Here is a 12,553-nt window from a genome sequence, read left to right on the forward strand (position 1 = left end):
CATCTGTTCTTGACCAAGATTTATGAGATGTAGGAAAGAAGGTATATCTAGATATTGTTTTGTCATGTTGGAAATTCTCATACGGATCGAATAGATCAAAAGTATTTTGTAGTTCACTAAGGGCTATATTTATGGTATGCGGTTGCTTGGTTTCTTTATAGGATCTATCTTTGTCAGGTTCCAGTAATGCATTCCAGTCTCCCCCGATTATATATAAATGGTTAGGGAATTCAATAAGTAAGTTAAAGATTTCATAAATAAAAGTTTGTTGGTTAGAGCAGGGACTATAGATATTTAGGAAAAGTAATGGTTTATCTGTGCTATGATATTTAGAGGTAAACAATGCCCATCTGCCATTTAAGTCAGTTTTTGTGGAAACAATTTCCCCCTGATGTGTTTTGTTAATAATAATAGCAACTCCTCTAGAAGTAGAATTATGTCCCGCAGCTACTATATACTTGACCCATTTACTTTTTCTCTCCCTGTCCCAAAGTTGTGAGATCAGGTGAGTTTCTTGAAGAAAGGTTATCATTGTTTTACTTTGATATGTAATATTCATGACTAGGTTCCTTTTACTTTTGTCTGAAACCCCCTTAACGTTCCATGAATCTAGAGATATAATTTCTGAAAGTTTAAAAAATATTTCTTGATTAGTGTTAATAAAGCATAATAAGCAATTGAAATCATAAAGAGATACTGTTGTTTATTTGTGTTAGTTAGTACTTTCTGTATAGTGATTTCTGTTCTCCTACCTCCCCCCCCATGAGTGCCTAACCACCCATCCCTCTGTAACGATAGATAAACAAAACTTATAAAATCAAAATCAAAGGATATTTGTGACTGGATCTGAGTAAAAAACTTATAGAGCAGAGGGATGTCAAAATTACCTACGACTTTCCAAACGTACACAACCATATGCATCAACTCTGTATAGCAGCCTCCCTATACCCATATTCAGAATCTATTTTTTAATATCTTACCATTTTTAAATAGCTAATATACCCAAAATACTTTGGATAGCCTTATTACTAAAGAAATATACTAAAACTCCAATTAAGATCATTAGTTCTTAGATTAAAGCCCTTGAAGCCATAGAAACCTCTCTGTCATTTTGTTTTAAGCTATAACAAGTCAGAAGGTGCATGAGTAGTTGCATACGTACGCCTGACTAATAAAGACAAAGTAAAGAAAAGAGAAAAAACACAGTACAATATAGTCTTATGAGCTAACACCAAAGATAAGACTAGAGAGGCAGTATTGAATATTACTACTGTCATTCTAACAACAAAATAATAATGCTTCTATTATTCACCTTCAATAAATGTGTATTACAGGTACGTATCCTTTAGCTTATTTGCTTCCACTATATACAAGCATTTGCTTAATAATACAGCCTAAAAGAAGATGTTTTAACTGGATATATCAGTTCTACAATACTAGGAGACTCTTAACTTTTCGTAGAGAAAAATACACATTCCAGTTGCATATTTTACCTTAAGGTGTTTAACAGATAGAGCAGGTCTGTTTTAGGTGCAAGACCAACATCAAATGTAATTTTGAAACAACACATATGAGCATGCAGCTGCTATCTAATATAATTATCAGACTCTTCTTTAATTATATAACTCTGCATTATATACACATGATTATAGTAAGATGTCACCTAATAATTCAGTTGAGAAGAAAACAGATGTTATATTCCACACAATCACCAGCTTAATATGGTCAAGCATTTTCATTGAAAAACAGTCTACATTGCACATTTAAATTAACTGTATTAACTTCAAAATTCTCTAGCTTGCAAATTAAATATTCATAAGTCTATCTGCTTACATTTTGCTGCACAGGTTCAGTTAGTATGCTTAGCAAGCAGTCTGAGTACATTTCCGACTATTTGGATGGATTGTTTTCAGGAAAAAAATGCAGATTTATGTAGAATACTGTACTCTTGATGCGTTTCTGCTGTTTAGATCCGTTCCTAGTAATGCACTGGGGCTCCTAGGTCATTTTGATGATGAAATGAGTTGAAAGGTGAAAGGTTATTGCAGTCACTTGTGGCTGCATGGAATTGTGGGTAACGGAACGTCGCAACACTAACTGACCTCGCGGCCTACTCAGAAATGGAAAAATAAACGGATTAAAGTATTTACCTCAAGAAAAAATCGAAAAAGCCAGGTTCTCAAAAAAACGTTGAAACACGTCTTAATGGATTTTTAATCCAGCAGGAAGAGCAGAAAGATTGAGATGAGGCTGATTTGAATGCAATGGTAGCACGAGTACTAAGGAGCAAAACATTTCTGAAAATGCAAATGAAAGGATTGATGGTATAAATATGGGTATATGCTTGGCTGGTGGAGGAGCTGTTTTTAAGGACATATACATGCAACAGGGTAAAGTGAGAAGAATGTATACAGGCACGGACAGGAGAACTACAAAGATGTATGCTGAAACTGTAAGTCAGGCTGGCAGAAAAAAAAGAATCATGAAAGAAGAGGAAAACCTAGGTCTGAAAATGAGCACTAAAGGACTGAATGTGCAGAGAAAACAACAAGAATCAGCACAAAAACAGTGAAACCATCAATAAGCTTGATATCATGGATCATATTATTTTGCCACTGGGCTTTGATTTAAAAGATCTAAGAACATTATTTCACCTGGGTAATTAAGAACTTTATTCAAAAAAGAGAGGGCCAGCACAAAATGTGGAAAAAATTACAATTTATTGGTTCATAGGCTCAAAGGCACAGCAGTAAAAAACACCAACACATAAGGGGTAGGGGTTAATAAAAAGCCCTAAACCCCAAAAAGCAAACCGGTTTCGGCTTTATCAGCATATCAGTGTGTGCACAAAGCCAATAATGCACTTAACTGCATATAGCAACAGCTATATGCCCTACTTTACTTCACTCACACCTAACCTCACAATGGGATTGCTCTTGCTCCCATCCTACATTACTTCCTTAACTGCAGTTCTTTCTGTAGCAAAGACATCTGCTAATAGTCTCTTTTAGCCTAATAATTCCTATTAATAACTTTCAGAATTAGAACTTTTTGCTAATTTCTTAATTTGTTTATAAAGGATTTTTTTCATATACTGTACTAATTTGCTCCCTCAAATATCAACTCACTACAACTGTTATTATCTTGCATTTTTTCTAACTTGTATATTATAATTGTATGTAATGTTTGTTAATTTACTGCAACTATTATCTTCCATTTCTTTAACTTTCATATTATAATTTTATAAGTTTGTAATTTTGCAGTTTGTAAATTTTATATCTTTCTGGAGCTTTTCTTCCCAGGACTCCACTGAAAACAGGCTTCTCGTGGCCCAGTGCACCATCCTGGCAGGCAAACTGTGAATAAATAAAATAAACGTAATTATCATACATACATTCTCATTGGTTGATTATAAATGCTCATTTAGTCCAGGAGGAAAAAGACCCCCCGTTTAATTATTCACTTTTTCTCCTTGCAGTTCAGGATAGAATGACAACCAGACTTATTCCTTCTGTCCCCATTTATTCTATCAATAACAGTAAATCTGAAAAAAGCAGAATTGTGTTTTATGGTATGTTTAAAGAGGGCATTAGACTGTCTATGGTTTTTAATATCACTAATGTGTTCAGTATTCCTCAGCCTAAGTTGTCTAGAGGTTTGCCCAACATAGAATGCAGAACAGGAGCATGTTGCCAAATATATTACCCAATCGGAACTGTAATCGGCCAGGAATTTAATGTCAAAAACTACAGCAGTATTTTTCCTGGTGAACTGTTTGGTTTTGGCTACCCTAGGACAATGTGAACTATGTCCACATGGGGTACATCCACATAATATATCCCTGTTAAAGTACATTGTTGGAAGTAACAAGTGGTATCCTGATAATGTTTGTAATAACTAAAATGTGAACCCAGTGTCTGGCCCCTATGCAAAGAAAATGAACACTTCTCTCCAAGAATCTCAGACAGTCTGTCATCCACCAATAGGATGTTCCAATGTCTGCTGACAGTATCCATGAGTGACCTAGTGTTCCTGCCAAAGGTAGTAACAAACCTCAATTTGGATGCATTTCCAGATTGGGGTTCCTTATAACTTAGTAACTCTCTGTCTATTCTGGGTAGAAGCCTACCGACATGCCATGGTGATGTTGCCCTGTTTATAACCTCTGGTCCAAAATCTGTGAACAAGGTTGCCTCTATAATGTTCATAAGTACGTGTGTCGGAGCATACCCTTCTAATTGGGAGAAATTGTGACTTCAGTATGTTCCACATTATATTTTGGAGTTGGAAGCTCGTAGCATGAAGAAGTGAATTATATTGGGGAAATTTACAATGGAACTGAGTGTCCAAGGTGTTGTCCACATTCCTAGTTACCAAACCATCAAGGAAAGTGATCTGATGTAGGTGGTAGTTAACCTTGAACCCAATACCCCATTTGTTTTCATTTAGGTATTCCACAAATTCATGTAACTATATCTCGTCAGCCTTCCACACCATACAGCAATCATCCAGATACCATCTCCAGATGTCTATCTCCTCGAGGTATATGTTGTGATTGGGATTATAAATGAGCTCTTCTTCCAGATATGCCATAAATAAATCAGCATAAATGGGTGCAAAAGAGGCCCCCATTGCTGTACCCTGTACCTGCCAAAAACATTCTCCTAGAAAATATAATACATTCTTGGTTAGAACATGTTCCTCTAAAAACACTAAGAATGTGTTGAAACCCAGCTGATAAAGTTCACACTTTTCTAACCAATATTGTAATGCCAACAAACCCGCCCAATGTGGAATGTTGGTGTATAGGGCAGTGACATCCAAGGTACAAAGGAACCACCCCGGTTCTAACTGCATATCCAAACAATTCCCAAAAACTGTGTGGTATCATGGATACGGTCAAGGACTCAACCCCAAAAGTGGTTTCAAGTATTGAGTCAAAAACTCTGATAAATGTTCGGTAAGAGAACCCCTGCCTCATACTATAGGTCTCCTGGGTGTATTCTTGGGATCCTTATGTATTTTAGGGAGTAAATAAAGATATTGACAGAGGCCATTACTAAGTCCATGTCATTATCCATTTATTCACATTGGAGTGTGGGGCCACCAGATGCTTAGAAGCTGAAAGTGTCTGAATGTTCTGCAATGTTTTATGCCTTACTTTTGAAATACAATTACTGCATTTTTTTACTCAGAAGGATTATGTATGTGCCCTGCATTATTGGGCATGTGCACAAAGATAACAATTGGTGATTTTTTGCACACACACACACACACACACACACACACACACACACACACACACACGTACACATTGCAAATTCACCTTCAGGGAAAAGGGATGAATTCCATTTTGCCTGCATATTTTTGAGGTGCTGGGATTAACCAGAGCACATGCATAAATGCACACACAGACAGGGAGGGTTTGCAGACTCCACATAGAAAAGAACGTAGCCAAGAACTCAGCCAGAGAAAAAGATTGTGAAATAGCAGTGCTACTCACTGCACCATAGTGGCAATGAACAGCTGTTTTCCCACATATCTTCTGTCTGCCACACCACCAAATATAACCACCTGTCATTTGTAAGGTATGTTTGTGATGATAAGTGCAAGAAAATATGGACGGGTTGTTCTTAAATGGATTGCAGCTGTGCCCCCCACCACACAAAAGTGAAATGACAGTGCTGATGATTGTGCTGGAAAGTGAAAGAAATTATTGCGAGCTTGTTACTCTTACTCCGCAGTACTCACACACGCACACACACACACACATGCACACACACGCGCACACGCACACACGCACACACACACACACACACACACACACACACACACACACACACACACACACACACACACAAGCCATCGCAATACGAGTTTTGCACTTATTTCGGCAAATAGCAATAAAATGTGAAACACCAGTACTGCCACATCAGATCATTGACTGTTGTTTAGCAGCTGTCAGGGTTCTGATGTCTTTTTCATCCATTTGTCAAACTGTGGGTTTCGGATCTGACCTCTGGTCCAACTTTGGCCACTTCTCAGACTTTGGATCCATAGCTCAAGCTCTTCCCCTTACCCTTAATCCACTCTCAGGCCTCATATCTCATTTTGCCACTTCTAGCAAACAGACATGGTTTCTTCGTGACTCAAGCATTTTGGGAGATGAGTCAGTTTTTTGCTCTTAAGGTTACCCTCTTGTTTTGGGGGGGTCTTTTCATCTCTTTCTCTTTCCTCCTGTCTCTCCTGTAGTTAAAAAAAAAAAAAAATTGCATATATTTTTGTTGGTTGTGGTTGCTTCCCTTCTAAGCCTAGCGCCCTACTCTCCCTTTTCTTCCTCTACTATTCAGAGTAATCATGGTTCCATTGATGGTATTTTCTTTCCCAAATCTTTAGGAATTTTTTGGTATCATTGTTGATATTTTGCCTGTTCTGTTCTACAGCTTTCTCTGCGTATTTGTTTTTCTTTCAGTTTATTTCAGCCTTCATTGCAGAATGTTAGACAAGCCTATGAGTTTTAAGACATGTTCATTATGTGGGCAAAAAATACCCAGCTCAGATGCCCACTTCAAGTACGTTTAATGTCTTAGAGCTCATCATCTTGAGGTAGAGTGTAAGATTTATTCCAGCTTCAACTACAGAACTTTGCTTGAACACAGAAACAAGCTAATTCTCAAGGGATTACTGCCTTCTTCTTCCTCAGTATCTGGAGCTTTCTCCTCCACTACTAAACCAGCAGAAAAATCTCAAGGGGATAAAGGGGACAAGACTAAAGAAAAATCAAAAGAAAAGACTATAGTGTCAAGGAAGTGTTTCCCTGACCACTCTCCTGGCACAAACTTTGGCTCCATCCCCAAAGATATCCAAAGGTTTGGATTCAGTGTTGTTTCTGTACAAGTGTCCATCTCATAAACAGCCCTGATTCTCTCCAGAGCTGATTGCATTATTTCATTCTCATTTTCTGCAAGAAATTCCACATAGAGTTTCTAGACCTCCTTCTTCCTCCTCATCCTTAAGGTCTACTAGGAGTCTGTATGAAGTAGATATGGACAGGATGATGAGAACATTTTTTAGGACCCAAGTTCCTTAGGGAGTTCTGGCTCATCCGACCCCTGAGCTTTGTAGTGGCCCAAACACCTTTAGTGACTCTTACTCCAGTTTGTCCTTCAGCTTCAGAGGTTTAGGATCCAAGAATTCCAGGACAGTGCGTGGGTCAGATCCAAAAACCTGGCCATTGTCAACCCCAGTGTCTTCTCTGATCCAGCCGACTTCAGGAGGGATATCGGAACTGCACTTTGGTGCCAGATCTGGGGATAGGGGTTTGACTCCAAGATTTTTGGTACCATCCCTTTCCCTCAGGGCCTCAATACTAAACAGTTCAGCTCTGACCACTGCATTAGGATAGGGTCATGGGGATGTTTTGATATTCTCTAGGCAGGTGACTTTGGCTCCTACTGGGAGCATTTGTGTTTGAGGCAGTGGAGAGAGCTCTCCACATGACTGGAGACAGGAAATCTCATCCCCTTGGGTCCTCCCCCTCTACAGCTATCTGCCCTGAGTCCTGTATCTGCTCATTCTGTCCCATCAAGACAGCTGGTCTATTCTAGTCTCAATAACGACAAATACAAGAGTCTTCCGAGATGAAAAACCCTTTACTGGTGTCTCCTGGTACCTCAGCTTATGGCTTCATGGGATAAATTATACACCAGCATCACATCCTTTTATATAATGTATAGGTTTGATTGTTTTTCTAGTGGAGTTATTTATATCTTAGAATGTGGATGTTCTCCAGTTAGGTGGTATATTGGGCAAACTCAGAGCCAGGTTAAGAAATGCATTCTTGAACATTTGGGGGATATCAGACACAGTAGGCTGGATAGCCCGGTCGCCTTGCATTTTTGTACGTATCATGGGGATTCAGATTCTACTTTGTTTTTTAGTATATTAGCCAAACCAGTCATCAACATGGGGAGATGTATAAAAATAAATTATTAGCTTTGGAAACCAGATTTAGTATTAATTTCAATACTCCTCACCCTTCAGGTTTAAATTTAGAGTTAAACATTTAATATGTTTAAAACGTTTGTATATGGAAAACTGTAGAATTAGCATTTATTTTAATGTTTGTGTTTTGTATCACTTTAAGGAGTATGTATTATTATGGTGTTAATTGATGTTAATTGGTATTATATAAAAGGATGTGATGCTGGTGTATAATTTATCCCATGAAGGTGCAAGCCGAGGTACCAGGAGACACCAGTAAAGGATTTTTCATCTCAGAAGGCTCTTGTGTTTGTTGATGTTCACATTTGGAACACCACAAAGGGGCCCTGAATCTCAGTGATGAACATGCCACCATATATCCTGGATATGGCAAGAAATCACATGTAATGGCCTGTCTTACTCTTCCAAAAAAATTCATGCAACTTAATTTCAGCAGAGTACAATATCCACCCTTTTTTTTTCTCTCCCTAAGACAGTTTCTAGCATATCTATCGGACATCTACATTTATGGTAGGTACAAAACTGTACTTTAAGTTCAGCTGTTGTTTTTTTTTGCTACCATTCTAGTCTTAAGACAGTCTTTTTACAGAATTTGCATCACAGTTCTGGGTCCCCCTCGGATCATCCCCATGGGGTAGTCCCCTGGAAGTGTAAATAATAGAGGAGTTGCACTGATTCCCACAGGAGTCTTTAATAGGAGGTGCAGACTTCAATGAATGGGAGAGCTGCCCCAGGTCACCCCTTGAGGATGTCTTATTCTGAGAAGGAGTCTGTTTCTTGAGGCTTTCAGAACCAGCTCAGCTAAATTCTGGGTGGTACCCCTAGCATTTCCCATCAGGCTTGGAGGGATCCAGATATGACAGAGCCCATCCCTAAGAAACCAGACAACTATTTAAGTTGCAGCTAAGGACCATGCCCATTGAAGCAGTAGTCACCCAGTTGATGCTGTGTTGGTTGCTGCAGCCACTAAAAAGGAACTTGCTGAGGAAAGTTCATCTGTCCACCCCCTAACAGAGTTTATGGGCCACTGGACAGATTTGGGGAGCAATTTATTTTTTCTTCATCAACCTTTGCTGTTCAGTCACTGAATTACCTGCCACATTTCACAAGGTTTTCAGAGGGATCTGATGAAAGAGCTTACCAGATCTCTCTCAGGGTTCATTTCAGCGAAAGATAACAAGACCATCTCCTTGCAAATGGCCACCCTGTAGTCCCTGTCAAATGCCGCTATGCATCTGATTTTATATGCTACAAAAGGCATTTCAGGAGTGGCAGGTTCAGGCATTGCCATTGTAGGCAAGTCTGGATGCGCCTTTGTAACTTAGTGTAGCCCAATAAGATGTCTTTTGTGAATGTAACCATTGATGGATGCACCTTATTTGAACCCAAGGTTAGAGATGGTTTCCAGGAGTGAATAGGATGGGAAGACCCTATCTGCTGTAGAGATACTTTTTCTACCCCCTCAGGGAACCTTCTCAAGAAGCCAGAAAGGGGGTAGAAAGATGTGGTTCAGTAAATTGCAAGGATTCCCTCAGGACTTCTATGGAGATAGGTCTCCCATGGCAGAGGGAGGAGTTTTAATAGTAGACATCGCCCAGGCGGCAGAGGAGGAATGCAAAACCAAAGCTTCAGAGATCCCTTTACCAAAAAATCCTTTTCAGCTCCCCGAATAGTTGCCTGACTGCTGCACTGTGGAAGCTGTGATATGCCTATCCTCCCAGAACATCTCATATCAAAGTTTTTACAGAAAGCTCATCAACAGAAGAACAAGGTGACCCTCTGGCTTCGACAAGTGTGGTTCCCATTCCCCTGGCTTCTTCTAATACACCTTCCTTGAGTTGTGGATTCCCTTCTGGATCTTGTGTCTCACCCCTCTGGCCTGGCTCACCTGGACATACAAACCCTCCGGTTGACCAAATAGTTTTTCCACTTCCAGTGATGGCCAGACAGTGCAGGCTTTCATATCAGGTTTTTCACATCCTTATATCTCAAAAAAATCTCCACTAGGAAGTTATACAAGTGCAAATGGAAATGACTCTGTCTGGGCTAAGGAGTGAAATCTAGACCCCTTTTCAGCACCCATTCCATCAGTTTTAGAATTTCTGGCTTCCATTTTTCCTTACTATAGCAAATTACTCTACAATCAAATTACAGCTGGTTACAGTCTCCAGTTTTCATGTAGACAAAGATAGTTTGTCATTGATCTGTGTTAGGTTATGCAAAGCCTTCCTTAAAGGTACATTTTTGCTTAGCCCACTTAACAAGAACCCTGCCTGTCCTTGGGACTTTGACGATTCTTCTACAGGTCGTGCCTCAGTTTCCCTTTGAACCCACAGCAAAGGCTAATTTAAAATTTTTGTCATGGAAAACCATTTTACTTGTTGCCATTGCATCTGCTAGAAGAGTTTTGGTGTGTCAAGCTTTATTTTGCCAGCCGTCTTATATCATTTTTAATAAAGATTGAATTTCTCTTCGCACCAATCCATCCTTTCATTTGAAAGTAGCTTTTGAATTCATCCTTAACCCAGTCCATTAACTTACCTGAGTTTTTTCCAAAATTATCCAATTTTATTGGATGTACACAGACAACTGAGATTTTATCTGCACAGAACAAAAGGTTTTAGGAAGTCATACCAGTTTATTTCATTTTCAAAAGCTAATTTGGGCAATCTGCATCTAATGTTGTATTAGCACAATGGCTCACTGAATGTATTTCTTAGGTTTGTAAACACAAAAGTTTGTCTTTACCAAGACCACCACAAGCTCATTCCACAAGGTCAGTCTCCACTTCTTCCACTTTTTTATCCAGAACATCTATAGATGACATTTGTGCTGCTGCTACTTGGTCCAGTGCTCATACCTAAATAGCTCATTACAAAGTTGGGCATACTTTCTGGGAACAAGGCAGCATTTGGTTCTGCCACATTCTGGAATATCCTTCTATGAGACCACCCTGGGTTGATACTATCTGGAAATTCTGTCCCAAAGTTTGAGGAATGGATGAAAAAGACAACATCAGACACAGAAGTTATGTACTCACCATAGTGATGCATCTTTGTCTGTTTTTATCTTTCCTTATCTTGTTAGCTTTTGTGCTTTTTGTGGACTACTGCTTCCTTCTACAATGGGAGGGTGACATTCTCCCCTGAGTCTGGCCTAACCCCATTGTAGAAATGTTTCTGTGTCTTGAGGATTTTACACTGTCTTTTTTTCCGAGTCCTAGCACCAGTGCGTCTACCAGGATTGGGCACCTTTTTATCCTGGAATGTGTGCACCCAGCTATCTTTTTTTTATTTTTAACTTACTTCTGTCCATGATACATGCTATATAAAATAGTCTCTATCTCAGTGTCGTCTTGGTGGAATTCTTTAAAAACAGGGACCACCTCATGCAGGTACACACCAAGACTTGAGGAGGAATTCAGTTCCAGCAATACTATTCTCCTTTGCTTGCTGATTTTATCATCTCTCCATTCGGACCCCTTATAATACATTTTTGGTGGGTGTTTATACAGGAATTCATTCATTAGGTCAAAGTCAGATATCAGAGCTGTGCACAGTCAAAAAAGTGAACACTTGTGTATATGGGTGTCTATGTGTACATATGTGCATGAAGAGTTGTAGTGCTTTCTACGACATGCATCTGATGATGATTGCAGCTATATTACTGGTGCTATTATCTGTGTTTGTTCATTTGATCATCATAATCTGAGGTGTGCACAGTCACTAAAGAACTTGGTGTGGGTGTTTGTATGAATGTGTTTTGTGGATAGGTGTCTGTGTATCTGAATTTCTGCTTATCTGTCTCTCTGCCTTTGTGTATGTAGACATTAAATATTTACAGAACTAATATTTTGGGTGAAAAATACTTCCTCAGACAGCCCTTGCATGTTCTACATCAGCTTTCACATATTAAGCAGATTAACTATATTACAACACATGTATAAAATATAATGCATATTTTAATAAAATAAATAAATACAAAATTTAATGGATATCCCATTTTGTGGAAGGTCCATTATTTCCCTGCATCATCCACTCTGTCAGGAATTATTGCTTGCCTTTTAGATTAGATTAGATTAGATCATAACTCATATGTCATGACATTTCTCAAATTATTTTTGAAAAAAAAAAATGACACTAACTGTATAGATTCTTCTTTTTTTTTGCTTCAAATTCTTAATGTGGTATAGTTTCAAAAAGGCAGTTATGCTGAAACTGTTGTCTTGTATTTCAATGAACAGGCCTTTGACAAGATTTTTACATCTAGAAAGGGATGCAAGCACAGTATGTCATGCTGTTTGATAATGTCATGCCTTTTTAAAACGGTTAAGTGGTAAATACGCGCATTTAGGTTTTCAGACTGCTTTCCTAACTGCATATTGTGATTCTGCTGATGTTTGGGAGATGTGTAACACAGTATATGTAATAGAAGATTAAGAAGCAGAAGAGATGATTTTATAAGTATATACGTGCAAATGATTGTGTAATATGAACTGCTTACCATAATGGCTCAAAAGCTTTATATTAGTAATTCTTGAGCATATTTA

The 12,553-nt window shown here is 38.6% G+C and overlaps 1 protein-coding gene across 2 annotated transcripts in view; it reads left to right on the top strand.

Annotated features, from left to right (window-relative positions):
- UGGT2 (UDP-glucose glycoprotein glucosyltransferase 2) overlaps window positions 1-12,553 on the top strand; it is a 4,352,373-nt gene that overhangs the window by 724,591 nt on the left and 3,615,229 nt on the right. The window lies entirely within an intron of this gene.

Source organism: Protopterus annectens, chromosome 5.part1 (genome assembly GCF_019279795.1).
Source record: "Protopterus annectens isolate FY-2018-M chromosome 5.part1, PAN1.0, whole genome shotgun sequence".
Taxonomy (NCBI): Eukaryota; Metazoa; Chordata; order Ceratodontiformes; family Protopteridae; genus Protopterus; species Protopterus annectens.